Source organism: Labrus bergylta, chromosome 21 (genome assembly GCF_963930695.1).
Source record: "Labrus bergylta chromosome 21, fLabBer1.1, whole genome shotgun sequence".
In the NCBI taxonomy this organism is placed as follows: domain Eukaryota; kingdom Metazoa; phylum Chordata; class Actinopteri; order Labriformes; family Labridae; genus Labrus; species Labrus bergylta.
Window position 1 is genome coordinate 14,588,318 of NC_089215.1, and position 18,523 is coordinate 14,606,840.

An 18,523-nucleotide genomic window follows, 5' to 3' on the forward strand; every position below is an offset into this window, starting at 1 on the left:
TTCATTGGTGGCTGAGTGCTTTGCTAATAATTTAAATGGAATTTGGTTCCACGGCGGCTTTTCGTATTTCCTCCCTCGTCCTCGTCCTCGCTCTCAAATCTTACCAATCTCCCTCATCGTCCTAATTGCTGATGATGACCCGCTGTAGGACAGGGAGATAGGAGATAATGACACATTTTGCATCGATAACAATGAAAAGCCCAAGACATATTTTCCTTCATATTGATTTCAAACAGCAACCAGTCAGTCCCAGTTTGAGTTTGCATGCTAAGTGCAGGTCATGGGAACTCCAGCCCTCTCTAAAAACATCTTAAACTCATCATATTGACGTTTGTTGCAGCTCGGCTAGCAGCCCCCATCACGTGTCTGGATTTTGAGAAACACAGAACTTCACCTAAATCGCTTTGTTCAGCGCATTTTATAAAGATTTTAATTATCAGGGTTGTTTGTTTTAAAGTGAAGGAGGCATCCGTAATAATTCAAACTTGTACAAAACAGCTATAGAAGAGTATGCCCTGTAGAGCAGGCCTGTCATAGGGCCACTCTGAGTCTGCATGAATGATCAGACTGAATTCAGAGCACCACATCCAGCTACATACCAGCCGAGCCCCCAGTGTGACCGCTGAGTGACCGCATAGTGACCATTAGGAACGGACTGAACCACTGGGACGATCACTGTTTGAACGCAGTCTGTTGTCTCTGCAGCAAAGTCAGAGCTGCAAGAAAGTGTTCCAAGAGAACATTCATTGACAGAGGCCGCAGTCCTGGATGCAGCGGCCTCGGGGAACGAATCCGACCCTTGGCCCCTTGTCACTGCCTCCTCTCTCCTTCCAAATGCCCATGTCTCTCTACGCTGTCCTATCAATGACGGCCAAACGACCAAGAAAGAGAGAGAGAAAGCTGAAGAAATCTTCGTATAGAAATAAGCTGAGTTTAAGAATTTCTTAATTCAAACTAATGAACCGTCTGATTTCTGCAGACCTCAGTCATGCTCTAAAAGATCAGAATCAGAATCAGCTGATTCTGAAATATAGCAGCATTATCACATTTTTTAATGTATCCATAAAGTCAGCGTAGTCGAAGTTATGATGGAAATGTTAGCGTTCTGCCCATCACTAACCCTTCATCACTTCAGACTACGTGTAACTTGGTTTCGTTTCCTCATTCTCCACATCCAGCCGAGGTCTGGAAGCTTCTCGGCACTTTCTCTTCTAACGAGGAACCTTCGTAGCTCTGTTGTGTTTGCATGAAATTTGCTGTTTTTCTCCTGCTTTTTTGCTCGTTTGTTTTCATCCCCAGAGGGGGTCGATTTCACAATCATATTCATACGCAGTCAGGAAAAACAAACCATGCCTTCCCCACAACCTCCCCCACCCACACATCTCTACGAGAGATGAGTAATAAGAAAGAAATAATGTCTTTTATGAATCTGGGTTCTTTTAAACAGAGTTTCTCTTCCGTGCAGCAATATGTTTGTGCCACAGCAACAACAACAGCATGTGTTCGTGTTGATCGTTCAGCATCTGTGCAGACTGTAGCTTTTGATTCTCCTTCTGCAAAAACAAATACAATGTGGCAGACTGAGATCTTGGAAAGGTCTGCTGACACTCAAACATGGTGCAGAAAGCCGTATGTGAAGCATATGCACGAGTGTCAGGACTCTAATCTTCTCCCCAGCCTCTCTGTTTGAGTGTTTGGAGCCCAGAGGCAGGTTTTACTGCCTCAAATCAATGAAACACTGCTCTGATTTGAGTTGTGGTATTGTTGCAGCTTGGTATTATCTTTAGCTTTGCACAACTGTACAATCACTTCAGGGTGATGCAGGGAAACGAGCAGTTTAACCGAGCCTCCCCCGCTCTCTCATCGTCTCTTTGCGAGCCCTCTTCACATCCACAAAAGCAGAATAGCTTCAGCTACAAAATATTTCACTTCTCTCCTTGACTGATTGAAGGATATAAATGGTTCCTACCTGCAGTGTATTAACTGTTTTTCACAACACAAAGTCGTTTTTTTTTTCCCAGTTTAATGGTCAATAAATCACTTGATCCTCACTCGACCCACAGCTGACTTTATCTGAAAACATGTGGATGAATTTGAGCGTCCGGCGCAGTGGCCCTGTGGGCAGCAGTGAACCTGCAGTTTGAGGTTAAGAGCAGGTAAACAGTCGGCTCGTATTTAAATCATAGCCAGCGTTGTTATTATTGAAGGGGTTTGCACAGCTTGGTTTGCTCTGGCCGAGAGTAACGCTGGAAAAAAAAACAGGATGCAAATAAATATTCACTGTTCTGTGAGTGGAAAAACAAAGAACCTGGACACAGATGTTGACTCCTTCACTTCGTTTTTTAGACTGACTGTTTTTTGCAGCACAGACGAGAACGAGGTGTAAGAGCGAGAGACCTCTGGCTGAGATATGATGTCTGTAGTGTTGCTTAATTAAACAGACTGAAAGTGTGTTTGGTTGTTAATTATACAGCAGACCATGTATGTGTGTGTGAGTGTGTGTGTGTGTTGCAGTGAAGCCCCTGGGGAGGACATGCGAGGTCAGAGCAGCTGGATGCTTCACATCTGTGTGCCAGGGTACAAAACAACCCTGATCTGAACTCTAAGTGAGATCAGCCAGGAGCGCCGGGTCGGGGAACTGAACCCAGTCTGCAGCCGTCGAGTTAGTTTGCTCAAATGTACCTTTCTGGAGCTCTAACCTTCCCCTCAGCTCACCCTGGGTTACTCCACTTCAGTTTGTGGCGTCCTACATTTCCCAAAATGCCTTTCAGCACTCGTTAGAGAAAGGTCAGAATTGTTGTTGCCATTTTGAGGGAGCGCAGAGTTTTTTAATGTCCTTATTTCACACCAGGGTCCTTTCTTAAACAGGTTTTTAAAAGGTTTTTGTTCTTGAAGCAGCTGCAGAAAATGTAATGTTTCTGTCACTAAGATTTAAGCAGCCCTGGAAGCAATGTGTGGGAAGACAGACAGAAACAACTACTGTCAGCTGCTTTATGAAGAGATGCAAGTTTTGAAGCCATTCGTGAGAGCCGACATGTCACATTTCACCACACATGGGGACTTGGATTGTCAAGCCCCACTGGCATCTAAACGCCCTGTTGGTGGCTGAAGTAAATTTTTTGTTAGCCTGAATAAAAGTCGTAGTAACACTCATGACACTAAAATGTTAATATTTAACACAAATTAACACTGCCAAGCTAATTCAGGGGATCATCTGTTTAACTATTGTTATCAAAGTGCTGAGTCATGCACAGGGCTCAGAGGGATCGTATAAAGTCACATGTGTCTTGGCATAAGTGTAAATTCTCTATCTCACTCGCATGACACTGGTCAGTCCGTTTTATATGTTTCATCATTGTCGGTGGAAGTGGTAGTTATTTTTCAAAGCTGCTGGATGAGGTTTATATGAAGGTTTTGCAGTCTTGTGTCCAAACACCGAGGCATTGTGGTTATACCCTGTTGTGGATTACAGACCGACAGTAAAAGTGGAATCCTCCCGATCGTCAACGTTGACTTTTGGTAACGTATCGGAATGTATCTCGGTCTACTGATCGACAGTCCTGACTGAACCCTCCCATAACCACCCCTGCAAACCTTCTGACTGGATGTATCTTGTGTCAGACGACAGAAAAAGCCTTCCAACTTGAAAATACAAGTTTGCATTTAGTGCTTATTGGAAACAGTGGATTGGCCTCTTTGTGTAGGATAACAGATATAATAATTGTGTGACTTTTTCTTGAACTGCACTGAGATCAGGTTGCAAATTAAGAGTTAAACATGATGTCTCTCAGTTCACTTCAAACCAGCTTACAGACCATCTACATCTGCTTAGATGGAAATCCAGTGTGGGATATTTTTCCATCAGTAGATGGATGGTGTGTCGCTGAAGGAACATTTCATTTTCTACAGTTCCATGACTCCTGAAGCCTCCTGAAGGAGTCAGGTGTAGTGTGAGGGTGGGACGCCATCTGTTCCCTGCATGAGCTCTCTTTGCTCAAAGTGTCGAAACAGAGATGAACACCAGAAATTCTTCCTTCAGACTTTTTTTTATACTTTTGGGAGACTTAGAGGCATAAAGACTCAGGGTCACTTTGTTTATTAACGTTGTTTTTAATTCCTCCTCATTCTTCACTTCCAGCCTGGTGCTTTCTCAGAGTGCCAATCTTTTAGTAATGCTAACCTTTATTTAGCATGCACAGCTGCCCGCCTCGCTCCTGTCCCCTCGGCCATCTGTGCAGATCCATGCAGCGCCACACACACTCTCTGCTCCTGTGTTTTCTGTTGTCCTCTTGTCCAAAAATTAGGAGGCAGGAAGGTTGAGGCTTCTGTCAAACTGAGCCAAACTAATGAGGATGCTCACTGATCTGTGTGTGTGTGCGTGTGTGTGTGTGTGTGTGTGTGTGTGTGTGTGTGTGTGTGTGTGTCAGATGGGACTGCACTGTTCCACTGCCTTGGGTGTAAAAACTGCAGAACTCAGTTTGCAGCTTCAGAGTCTCCAGTAATTGTATTAAAGTTGTGGAAACATAATCTCAGCAGAGAGATAAGAGGGAGCCGTGTTTGCTGGCAGCGGCGATGCGACGCTACACCACATCATCGCTCCTGGCCCACGCAGGCTGAAGCCCATCGCAGCCTCATAGTAATTGTTCTTGTCACAGAAGAACTGCAGTGTACTTTTCTATTCAGTCACTGTCGCCGGGTAAAAGTCTGCACTGTAAATCACTGTCACATTGACGCACACACACATTCCTCTGTGCTGCAGTGTGTTTAACCCCGAAGACCCCGGGAGAATTTAAAGAAGTTGCTGCAACACCCCGAGAACTGTCACTTAAATTAACAGACATCAATCTCAACAACAGAGATCGACAATTACAACTTTCATTAAAAAGAGAAACGTCACCTTTTATGTAAGATTAGAAATGAGACATTAGAAAACTTTTATCCGCTTAGTTTGAGAAAGCGAAAATCAGACAAAACATCAGCATCACTAAAACTGTTCTTTAATTCTATTTTCTTCAAATTACATTTTTTAACTTTGATGAAGCCAAATTATCTAAATGCTTTCAGAATCTCATAAAAACACATTTCTCTGCTGACACTGAGAATTACAAATCCTTCTCCAGATTACATTAGCCTATCAAAACAAACTTTATCTCAAAGTAACCGCAGTTATTTAAAGGTCATAATTTATTTCAAATCCACTTCACCATGTTCCTATAACTCTAATATGTGTCCCTAATCTGACTACAAACCCCACAATGATGAGAAAAGTCCATCCTCTCCATCTTTTGTCTGCTCCACTTTTCAGAAAATGTGTGCTCAAACATCATGACATCACAAAGGGCAGTAACCCCTCCCCCAGGTGGGTGACACTCCCACAGCTAGGTGTTTGTTCTGCCCTCTGAATCTGCCTTCTCACAGTAAGCATCTCTGGTGTGATGATGCATTTGACATTTTGGTGGTCACTGAATGATTCACGTCCTGTCTGTGTGTGTGTTTTTTTACGAGTGTTCTTTAAACAACACCAAAGGTTTTGTCATCTGCTGCATCATCAGCCCCGAGTGTTGACTACACCTGCTGGAAATTATGATGGAGAATGAGATTTATGACACCCCAAAGAGTGGCGTGGTCAGACAGCTCATTTACATTTAAAGGTACAGACACAGAAACAGCCTGTTCTGAGCAGGGCTGAAATAGAGGGGTTTATAGTCATGATCAAATACAGGATCAGAGTGGATTTAGAACAAGAAACTTCACACACATCTTTGTCTTTGTCACTCAGCATCCAACAGGGATGATTTGGTCTTAAACCTTCAACTCACAATGTTCCCAGCGACTAATTTCCCTCTTGATTAAACTCACTCATTTAAGTTCACTAGTTGACTTATCTGAAGGAAAGAAAACGCCCAGAAATCTCTCTATATTTAACACGGGTAATTAGGGATCATCGCGTCTGCTGGTAGTGGATGTCAAATTAGTTTACTGAGTGTAGCTAACGCTAGCAATGCTAGCCCCGCCAGCCTGCGCTGACTGTGGTTACACATTGCTCCGGTCGAGTGTTTCAACACCAGTTTTAAGAGATGCACTGTGATGGTTTAACATCTGGGCTGTGGAACGACAGCAGGGCCATTTTTCTGGAGCTCCTTCTAGTGGCAGGATGCTGCGTTACAGCTTAGACACAACATTTGACCAGCATGTTGGGCCCTTAATTGATTTAATATTTATAATTAGTTCAACCAACTACCAATTCTGGTGCAGACTTGCAGGGATGACGATGTTTCATAAGTCGGCTAATCACAAACTTCCAAACTCACAGTGCCCCCAGTTCGTCAGGATCTACCTCGATTCAAACTTTTACTCTTAACCGGCGATGCCAGTTTTAGAATTAGAAATGTGGACTTTATTTCCCCTGTTTCAAAAGAATGGGAAGGATTTAAAAATGTCCATCACTTAAGGTGTCTCTGGGGTTTAGAGGGTTAAGAGGAAAAAAGCTACATTAGCGCTCAAACACCTTGATTGATTGGAATTTTCCGCCTCAGACAGGCGAGCGGATTGACAGCCACCATGCAAATGTGATAGTGTATTAAGAATGCGGCTCACCAGCTGTTATTGGTTGAATGCGTCCATTTTAATTATTTTTCCATATGTCAGTCTTGTTGATATGAAACGCAGCCAAGCCACAGCATCCGGAGAAGTGATTACTTCAGACAAAGCCTCCATCCTTGACTTAGCGTGTGCCATACTTCATTACCTTGCTAAGCCCAACTTTTAATTCTGCCCTATGGAGGAAGTCAAATTGGTTTTCATGGCAGGCAATTATTGTTTTCCTGAATATGTTGTGTCTGGAAATGGTGGATATGGTGATGCAGCAGCAGAATTAGCGGGGGATGTTATCACAGAACTTTATTTACAGTGCAATTTCAGCACATTAACGAGTGCAAGAGCCACTAATTGGCAGCTCCTTCTGCAGTGAGTTGTACAGTACGAGAGTGTGAGAGAGCGCAGAGGCTATGGGGGGGGGAACTCAAGGAATAAAATGATCTAACAAAGCAAACAGAACATAATTTGTTCTGCTTTTAAACACTTGCAGCTCTAATTCGTTCGTTTTGTTTACCTTTTGTGAGGTCTTGATGACAGGGTATAAAAGGCGGCCGGTCGTCTGATTGTCAAACAGTCATCTCCTCTTCCGCCACATGAATCAGACGCTGCAGAGGCAACAAGCCCGCAGGCACTATCATCATTTTCCAGCCCGTGTAATCAACACTCGCGGCTGATGAGGCAGAAGATGAAAACATCCGGCCGTGAAAAAAACCTTTGGTGTTGCTTAAGGAGCGCACGTAAAAAAAGAAACCCAACTCAGACAGGACGTGATTCATGCAGTGACCACCAAAAAGTCAAATGCATCATCGAAGCAGAGACGGAGAATGAGAATTCTGATGCAAAATGCACATTACAGCCAATCAAAGAGTGAAACAGTCAGAAACATCACCTTCTGTCCAGTTTGACACCAGGACTGACTCAGTGTTGGTTTGTTCTTTTTGCAGGGCTCGCTCTGACTCTCTTTCACAGTTTAGCTGCATTTTTCAATCTTGTTAAGGTGTCTAACTCTCTGCTAACTAAACCTTTCAATGAACACAAATACATAATAACGAATTGCACTGATTGTTTTTATTATATTACGCTGAATGAGATGGTGTAGCAAGAGCGACGAATGGTCGCAGTGTTAAGTGCAACATTGTTTTAGGCTGATAGTGAAATAATGATTTTAACAAAGAGGGTTGGTAGTGATGGTTATATTTTACTGACGGTCTGCAGTCGATATGATTCTACAAAACAAACAATATCGATACCGGTTTTGATACCACGGCAACAAAAACAGAAGTCCTTGGCATCCGATATTGTGTAATTCTTTGTTTTTAAATATGAAAGATGACAGACAAACTCTTGCACTCAAAGTATTTTGGCAACATTTCAGTACTGCTCCGTCTCCTTATCTTCCAGCAGCCTTTTTTCAAAATAGGACTGAAGACATTTTTTTTCAGCTTTTTTGACTCTGAAATCTACGGAGATTATCTGATTTTGAAACACTTTTCTTCTGAGCGCCAGCGTCTTTTAAAAAAATTGTTTTCAGGAGAGAGAGTTTTCAGCAGAAAGCGGCCACCAGGAGAAAAAGTGCAGCGCCCAGTGTATGTTTTTTGAAAATCTTTCAACTTTTCAGAAAGACGCTGTTGACATCACTGACGCTCTTTTCAAATTGTATGATATTCCCCGTAGTTTATTCTCCTACAGATCGTGTCTTGTACCCACATCCTCCTCGCTCCGTGTCTGATTGGGAAATAAACGATCTCAAATAGAGAACAAACCATATGACGTATTTTTGTAGGCCAACCCGGAAGTAGCATCGCCATAGGGTCTAACGAGAATTTGCCTATGGGATTTTTGCCTCCCAAATTCGGGAGTCAGCCGAGTTTGTGACAATGTCGCCTGTCATGACTCCCAGTGGACATTTTCTTGAACCTTTTCCAATAGTTTGCATGTGTAAAAACAAAACAAACTTGAACTATACATCACCTTCAAACAAATGTGCATCGTTCAAATGTTCAAGAAAACATGCATTGTCCATTTAATACGTTTGGTTTCATGAATATGCGACATGGGGCGTTTTTAACCGAGTGTGCAGAATACTAGGATAATTTATTTTAGAGCACACATCGGTTTCTGCTCCATTGTTTGCTTTCCTTTTGGTAAATTCTCAACTGAAGCATGCTGGAAAATAATGTCATGAGTCCAGTTCTAGTTTGGACTGGACTCATGCCTGTGATTGAAGTGTTCTTCAAATGTTCTTCAAATGTCAGTCTATTATAATATTTTAAAGTCTTCTAGTTCACGGTCACAGCACATGAGTCAACAGTATCCCATTAGAATAAAATCCCCTCATTTCTTCATTATCTTTATTCTTCTTGTAGATTTTGTGAGTTTCCTTCACTGACCGGACAATAAGAGGGAATTCTTTATCCTCTTTTTCCACCCTCGATGACAGACCTTCCTCTTTAACGTCTTTGAAAGGAGGTCTTACTTCAGGGAACAATCGGAGCCCTGAATCACTTTTACAGGCTGAAAATTCCCCCTTTCTCCACGCTGTGGCTGATTTTGATTGACAGCACGGTCCTGTCAGGTGTGTACCTGCTCATACAAATGGATGGTCAGGATCTGGAGAGGTGGCACGCCTGACCTGCTGGCTAAGCACTCTTCAGAATAACCAATAAGAAAGAGTTAATAAGCTTCAGCAGCGAGTGGGGCATTCATTAGAAGAGAGAGATCAAGATGGATTCCTCTGTCACAAAATACAGAGAGGGGGACTGCATGTCTCTTTCCCTCACACTGTCTCTGATACACGCTGCTGATGGATCTTTGCTACTGTATGACAAAGCAGAAAGGAGAAGGAGCGTCAATATTTCAATTCTTTTTCCATTCTGTGAGTAAAATGTTACAATTTGAGAACCCATCAGCGACCATCTGATGTTCAGTTAGCCTTCGGGAGCTCAGGCCAGTTTGTCAGAGCTTCTGGTGCAGCCAGAGGTTTATGGATTAGATCTCTAGGAAATACTTTATTTCCATTCTGTCATTTTGTGTTTGCAGTCAAACGAGCAGCTGAAGATGTGAGAGCTGAGGTGGAGTTAAACGAGGAAGTCTCCGACTGGGTTGTTAGCTGCACATGCATGCAAACCTCAGTTTATGAAGATTTAAAAAGCACAATTGTCCTGGAATGATAGTCGGTGGATTCTTGGATCATGGCCGATGCTTTCCACCTGTTTGCTCTCCATGCAGAATATTTCTCTGTGCATCGATAAACTGATGGAGCTGAATCCCAGATCAACGCATGATGACGGCCTCTGAGTGTTTGTTTGGTGTTTGAGAGTTATGTCAATTGTTTGTATCACTTATTTCGTTTTGATGTGCAGATGGAGCCGCTGGAATGAGAGACGAATTTTCAGACTTTGTGGACAGAAGTTCAATCAATCAATCAATTCTGAGAAGCACTAATCAATCAAATCAAATCTATGGTATTTATAGAGCAGATTTAAAATCAAGCAGAGTTGACCAAGGTGCTGTGCAAAGACGTAAAAACAAGTAAAAGAACCTTGAACTCAATCCCGTACTCAACCGGGAGCTGGTGCAAAGATGGAAGTCCAGGAGAGACGCTCTCTCTCTACCTGCTTCCAGTGAACAATCCAGCTGCAGAATTTTGTACAATCTGTTAGCGAAACAGGGAAAGAGACTGTTTGGACTAAACATGGATTTCAGGATGCTTCCCGAACCCAAAGATAGTTTTTTCTGCCTACAGATTCTGTTTTCATATGCAGAACGTCTTTTCAAGCAACACAAACAAGATTCAAATTACACGAAAATACACACAAACAGTGATGAGATGGGATGTCAGAACAGTTTATGAAATAGGGAATCTTATTAGGTCGACCATGTGAGCATGACATGTTCAGATCTAAAATTAAAGTTAGGAGTTTAAAGTTAAAGTTTTATGAGAACAAAGCATTAAAGTTTCAGTTCTTAGAAACAAAACACAAAACCACGCTCGTAAAGGAAAACTTCATTTTGGAAGACGTTTTTTGGAAGCAGCTCAGGTGACGCTCCATTACCTGTCACCGGCAGCTCTTATGAAGACCTCTGTCCTTCACAGGTCGGCAAGTTCCAGCATTTCGTTACGACACTTTGGGAGTCTCATTCAGACCAACATGTTGCAGCTGAGCATCGTTTTCAGACGGACAGAGAGCAAAGAGACACCAGAGGTTTGGTCTCCTTGGACCCGAGAGCTCCAAACTGGACTCACAGAAACACGACAAAAGAAAAGAAAATATAAAACACATACAGAGACCGATTCTCCAACACCACTCTTCTTCTTCTCCATCATGAGACCATTTAGAGAGATTATCGTTATATTCTTTAAATCCTGCGCTGTCTGCCTTACAGCGCTGCTGTATTTAGAATAATTTGCCTTAAGTGCTGGTTGGTAATTAAAGAAAGTTATGCTTCTGTGTTATCAGAATATGCATTGAGTATGGTTTCTCTATCCTAGATTTAGAATTCTGTTTTTCAGGAAAGCCTGGAAAGAAGCAGACTTTTGAACCTGTTAACACTGAGTGTGCTCAGCTTGGGGTTCACAGGGAGCAGGTTGGCAAAGGGAGAGAGTTTTTTATCTTTCACTTTGAGCTGCTGCAGGAGCAGAGAATATATCCAGAGGTAAAGCCTGACTAGCTGAGCTTATCCTGCATTCATAAGCCATTTTCACACATGCACTCCTGTAAATGTCTAGATCATTTCAGGAGAACTGCTCCGGAGACTCTCCTGACCTGGCTGATCACATATGCACCTCACAGCAGGAGATCGTAGCGGTCTCGTGCAGACAGTCTATGCACCGGGCAGCAGTTACAGGATACAAACGTCACCCCTCCTCCCACTCGCTTGACGTGAACTCTCCCTATTATATACTTCTGCGTTCCCACATCAGCTCACTCTGACTTTCTGCAGAATAAATACGAGGAGGCTGGAGGAGAAACTCCCGGTGAAGTCAGACAATGTGTCTGTTTGTGTTCACACATGCAGCTCCACTGGGAAATATGAGGAGTTTTTCAGGCGTTTTCGGCATGTGTGAAAGCACTGTTAGACACCTAATTGTAGTTTTCCTTCATTAAAACACTTCACCAGCGATCCTCTGTGTCTTTCACCCGAGGTCAGGATTAACGATTGTCCATAAGAAATTTAGACGTGCGACCCAACGCCTCGTAGCATTTTCCAGAACCCCATCAGAAGTCAAACATGTGGAGGTCAGTGAATGACAAGCTGCCCTACAACTCCTGACAAGACTGTGGGCTGTCCTGAGGAACAATCACACTCCCTCATACACTGCAGTCAATTACAGTGATGTGAGATGTGGAGGCAGACGGAGGAAATGACAGTTTGGAGACAGCTCTCTTATCATTGTCCTTCTGTTGTGGCCACTTTGAAACAAGTGGAGCTATTTGTCTGGCAGCGAGGTACGCTGGAGGGGGAGAGGGAACGAGGGCTTTTATCTCAGAGAGACGGGAATATGCAGGAATGTGGCACACACAGAATCTGTGAGTGGTTCAAAAGGGAGCGAGCTGAACATGAGGAGGGATGCTGAGAGCAGGAGTTTGGCAGGTAAAAGAGATAGAGTCCTCTCAGGAAGGTAGTCACGGGGACAATAGGCTGACAGGGCTGCTGTGATGTTTGCTCCGAAACGGCTGCGTAAACTTAATGCGCAGCATCAATCACGATGCTGCCCACCGCACAGCGCCGCAACTTTTATCGCCACTCATTAAAGTAAGTGCAGATATTTTATGCATCAGTTGGAATGCAAGGACTTTTTCATGCTAATTTCCCTCCTTTAGACTCGTTATTCATCATCTTTGATCAACGGGGTCCTGTACACAAATAAAGAGGAGTGCAGGCTGCTGCGCCTGATGAATCTGGAATCCGCCATGTGCTGAAGCATCACATCTGCGGACTGCTGCTGCTTCGCTTTATTTAGCAAGCTCAGGAGTTTTATATATGTTTAATGGTAATGTATTAAACCCTCCTGCGAGTTTTAACAAGACTTTTCTGTTGAGCGAATTGAAGAAGTTCTTTTTACAAGGAGGCATTTATCATCCTTTAAAGCTGAGAACAAATAAAGTGTGGGAATCAAGCTTTGTGTCCTCCAGCTCCTCCCCCGGGAGCGATTCCCTGATGAAAAGAACATTTAACAACTTTAAATCCAAACCTTCTCTGCCCGCTGCTTCTCCACCTTCACCTGCACGTCTGCTGGTCCATCGCAGGCCGATAAGATGACTTTAAATGTCACGCCTGCTCAGGAATAAAACGAACTTGTGAACTTTGACATAAATATCTCCCTCCTCGTGGACCGTTTTGCTCCCCTGGAGAAAGCGTCAGCAGATGAAAGGAGGACGGTGTGAATAGCTGAATTGTGTTTTGGGTTTTGTCCCAGTCTTTGAATTTCAGGCTCCTCCACTGAGGCTCTCTCCCCTTCCTCTTCTTCTTCTTCTTGTTCTGCATGACAGTGTATGCACCGGGAATCAATGTTTAGCTTTAATAGATTTTTTATGACCGAACGTGAGCAGTGAACACCCGCTCTCATTAGAGACACGGGCGTAGATCTGAGAGCTGTTAATCCTCTGCTAAAAGGAATGTGTCGGCCCTTTGAATCAAACAGACTCTTTCTTTCAACCCTCTCTATTCACAACGCCTCTCAGTGTTTCAACATTTATTTAATTACACAGCTGGCTCGAACAGCCAATCATACATTGTTGTTCTCAACCAGCTGAGAACAACTCCGATTGGAGGCGGGGTCGAGCTCATTCTTGATTTGTATTAAATATGTATTTATTTAATATTCATATGGTGGATTTTTCCTTCATGAAATGATCCAGTAATGTTAGGATTGTGACCTTTTGACCTTTGCTGCTTTTTCTGCCATTTGATTGGTTAGGACCACACAGGATAATACCAACGTGCTGTCCCCATTCACAGCTCCCTGGCGCCCCTGCTGGCTCAAACCATCATAACAAGCATAAAGCCTGAAACAGGAGGGATATAAACCTGCTTAGGGAACATCAGCAGTCCAGGTGACCAAATATTTGGCGAGTAAAGCACCGTAAAAACACCGGACACAGGCTGTTTATCGTAGTGAAAAGCGTGACATTGTTTATCGAGTAGCCGTGTCCTTCGCACAGTCGCTCAGAGCGATAAAGCAGCCCGTATAAATAGTCACGCTCAGGGCGTTTTGAGGATACTTGTCAGAGTGTTTTAGAACGGCCTGCTAAATGACGGATCTTGGCTCTGCCGCGCTGACCTCAAGCAGCTTCATGGCCACCTCCCTGCAAGGCGAACCCGCGCTCTCATCTGTAATCTATTATTCATAACCACGAGGCAGAGACGAAGAGTGGGAAAGGCAGATAACTTGGTAGCTTTTTCCTCCGTCCACCCCCACCACCACACTGCTATTATCCGGGGGCCATTGTGTGGGAAAACAAATGGAATGATTGCCTTTTGTTGTAATGGAAGAGGGGGAAATTCTGTATTGGGTGCAGAATTTGAATGTAGACTTGTTATTCAGGGCACACAAGCAACGGCTGCTGCCAGTTGCATTGTGCAAATAATGATGCATGGGAGGGATCAAATTAAAATTTATCAGCTCCGGGTCGGGATCCATCTCCAAATATATTTCCTGCAGATGAAAAATTGAAAAGGCAAAAGAGAGAGCGTGTTTTCAGCTCGGTGTTAATTTTCTCCGTCATTCTTCCTGTTTTTGAATCATTCTCGACAAAAGTTAGGAGTCTGCAGTGAGTCTGTGAGAGCAGAGGTGTTTTAAATGTTGATTCCTTTTTGACACCTGGGACGTACACATTGTAAATGTTTAAATCTGCCCGTATCTAAACAGTAACCAGAACGTGTCCTGACCATGATCCCAGCAGTCATTACAACAAAAGGCCATCTTTTGTTCAATCCAGAGATTCACTCGTTACAGAGTTTCTGGATTACAGTGCATCAATTATTTACAACCAATCACAAGCTCTTGTGATTCTGTAAGTAGAGGTTTTGTTCTGTTCTGACCCTGATGGTGGTTTTACCTTAGGGCCTAGATCCGAGTATGCATGACCCCCAAAGTCTGGTTCATTTGATCAGTGTGCACACAAACGTACCGCACTCTTACCGTACTCGAGTGCCGTGCACAAGTTAATCCACTTCACGTGTTTCTCTAACACTATTATGTGTCTCTTGTCCGTCTACAAACCCCCCAATGATGAGAAAAGTCCATCCTCTCCGTCTTCTGCCTGCTCCACTTTTCAGAAAATGTGTGCTCAAACAGGCCATTTGGAGATTTTCCCTTCATGACATCACAAAGGGCAGTAGCCCCTCCCCCAGGTGGGTGACACTCCCACAGCTAGGTGTTTGTTCTGCCCTCTGAGTCTGCCTTCTCATTGTAAACAATAGGACATGGAGCGAGAAAGCCCGAGACACCCAAGCCCTTCCAGAGAGGGGGCGAGGTCAGACAGCTCATTTACATTTAAAGGTACAGACACAGAAACAGCCTGTTCTGAGCAGGGCTGAAATAGAGGGGTTTATAGGCATGATCAAATACAGGATCAGAGTGGATTTAGAACAAGAAACTTCACAGACATGTTTTGGGGAGCTCTGAGACTTATTCACACTGGTTGAAAAGAGTTGATGAGGAGGAGGATATGTGACCTTTAATTACAACTGAGAGAAGCATCTGTCATGAGAGCATGAGTAACTTTGCGTACTTGCACTTGTTGCTGCAAAGCTGATGTACATGTTTGTCTTTGTTCAGCCTGTTTGTCTGCTGGTTGGTTTTAAAGTTCATGATGCCAATCGTTTGAGAGACTGTAAAGAAACATCTGGTGCAGCAGAGCCTCGTGGTTACACATCTGTTTAAATAGTCAAATCTAGCTTCTTGTTCTAGAGTATCTAGTACAATCAGATTTAACTAGATTTGATAGAAATCGATTAAAATCACTGCATCATTACTCTAGGTTTCAAATAGGACGAGTTCCAACCATGTCATTGGATGTCGGGCAACAACAGATGTAGAACAGTGTTTATCAGCTCTGGTGTCATCGTGAGGCTGATGAATGTGTGCAGTTGTTTTGGTAATCAGTAATCATTATCAATTTACAGCCAACGATTGTGTACTGACTACCTAAACAACTCACTAATTTAACATTCACAGATGATAAAACATTACGAGACACTTTGTTTTTGTCGAGTCTGAGTGAATTATCTCAGTGATGATACATTCTGCTGAACCCAATCATTTAAACGTGTCTTTTATTATCTCTGAGAACATTTAAAAAAACAAGCTGAGTCCCTCCGCCTCTCTGCAGAGTGGGAGCTGTTTTTCCATCTCACACGTTTGTCCACGCGAGCTGCAGGGACGAGGGATCAGCACCTTGTCAGCCTCGACGTTGGGCTACAATTTGAAAGAATCACAGAAGGAGTGGGAGATACTTGACGTGTTGAGAGGAGCCTGTTGGAGCTGCTGCAGGAGCTGCTGTTGGTTTGAGATGAGAAAGTGGAGCCATGTCTACATCCCTGAGCTCTCACTGACTCCCATTTTACCGCCGCAGAGTCTTCACTGACCACGGCAGCAAATTGCCTCCACATCGTCCCCGCTGCAGGTTCTGTGAACTCCTCACACGGTGGGCTGCTTGAATTATCGCTGAGAGAGGCTACAGGTATTCAATCTCCCCGCCCCGACTGTGGGGTAATAGACGAGAAGGGGGGGGCTGAGGTATTATAATTGAAAGGGCCCTTCAATAGCCATAAATAATGAAGTTTCCCTGGGGGCCATTAGGGGCTGGGGACAGGAGTGTGTCGAATGAAGGAGGTGTTCTCACATATATCGAGTGGGCCTGTTAACCCCCCTCAGAGTGAGGCAATATGATACGGGTGTGAAAACACAGGAGGGGGGTCGCTCACACTGCTTCATTATGAATCAACAGGAACAGCTCCATGCATGACATAACGGTGGTATTACTGTGAGCTCTGATGTTATTTACAGACTTCATAATCTCCGTTATGAGGAGATATTAGAAGACCTTATACTCGTGCTCTGCAGAACACATTTCTCAAAATGCCAGATAACCGGCTGCCGGGCCACATTGCAAAAAGAAAACGCTCGTATTTACGTAGATATTGAATTTTTATCAATCTTTATCACGACGTATATAACACGTCAATGCTGCCAGTTTGAAGAGTAGACGGTAGTTATTCCTTAACTACTAAGGTAGTAAACCTTAGTTTATGAACAAGCGCTGAAGATTTGTTCAAAACATGATAAATATTGTTTTAAAGGAAGAATGTGAAACTTTTTGATCCAGTAGATGTCGCCCTTGAGCACTAGCATGAAACCAAAACAAACTGCTGTTTGGCCACACCTCCTCCATACTGAAGCCTCCGCTCTCCTCCAGAGACACACCTCCAACCCCTCTCCACTCGCGTTCACACAAAGCAGTTATGAATTAGAACGCACCATCAAGCACCATTAAGAGCAAGCGGTGAAAACAATTGTCCTTTACTCGAGCTGCGATCACCTGTGTCCTGCATTGTTGTGTTAGCATGCTAATGTTAGCGCACTTTGGTTAGCTCGTAGCTTCACATAACATGTAAACTGACACAGAATGACCGTGATCTAAAGACACTTACTAACATCCAAATAATCAGTATGTTCTTCTTCTCTCCAGTTCTTGACTAAAACAGCTTTTATACACAAGGGGAGGAGCCGGTCATCCCGTCCATGTAAACACGGCTCTGACAACAACACAGCCAGCAGGACTCGAGCTTCTCACTCATTGTAGACAGTCATGACTCAGAGAGACATTTACACAGGATATACTCGATTTCTGATATATTTATGAGTAACATGTCGCACATTCTTCCTTTAAAGGTTAGCGGTAAATAGTGAGGAAGGTAAACACCTTTCCTGCAGAGATCTAAATCTCTCAATCAAACTGAGCCAGTGATTACGACAGCGTAAAGTTTCATGTTGAGGATCAGTGCCTCTCTGAGATCTCTTTGAAGGGTCCAGTGGCCTGCAAGATGAGCAGCAACAAACAGATTACTCAAAGACGCTTAAACAAAGAACAACGACAAAACAACACAACGAAGAAATAATGTCAGAGGAGATGAGAACAGAGATTGTTAGTGGCTGAAGGTTATGTTGAAGAGGTGGGGTTTAAGGGGTTCCTCCAGAGGGTGGGAGCGGCAATGACGAAAGACCCTTTGTACAGGAGGTTTGCATCTTCAGACCTGAGAGTGCAGGTTGGAGCGTATTGACATTTAAAAAATAAACCAATTGTTGTCTTGAATAGTTTTATTCTACTGCTCGTTATCACAAAAGTTGGATTTGTATTTCCATGTATGGGCGTGCAGACAGTAAAATAAATATGTTTAAAACACATATTTCGAAATTAAAGACTGTGATTAATATCTGAAGTAGTGACTTGTTTTCATGTCACAAACATTTTACTTTTCACAAAACAAAAAATGAACACAAACAAATGATGAATAAAAAACAATGGAGCCAGAAAAGGGAAGAAAATATGAAACTATGACACATCGTGCTGCGTGTGAAGTGTCAATGATTTATAGAGAATGAGCTGTTGTGTGCAAACACTCCTTAGAATAACTATAATTTGACTTTGTGATGCTTTGAGGGTTCATTTTACTTTTCTATCCTCCTTCCCCTCTGGATTTCATCCTCTGCAGGTTAAGTAAACGTCTGCAGGAGTGTTTGGTTCTTTGTGTCAAACCTACGCTTAAGAAATTCTATTACAGGTTTAGCAGCAACATAAATCAGAGTGACCCACCCCGTCCATTATGTGTGAGGCAGCTCCGTGGGCTGCACGACGTGGTTAAATGGTGTTGCTTCTTTCAGGCGTTTTTATTCAGCTGTCGTCCGGGAGAATCTATA

General features: G+C 43.3%; 1 protein-coding gene across 10 annotated transcripts in view; it reads left to right on the plus strand.

The window, feature by feature from the left end:
• LOC109988614 (protein shisa-6) overlaps positions 1-18,523 on the plus strand; it is an 84,006-nt gene that overhangs the window by 13,745 nt on the left and 51,738 nt on the right. The window lies entirely within an intron of this gene.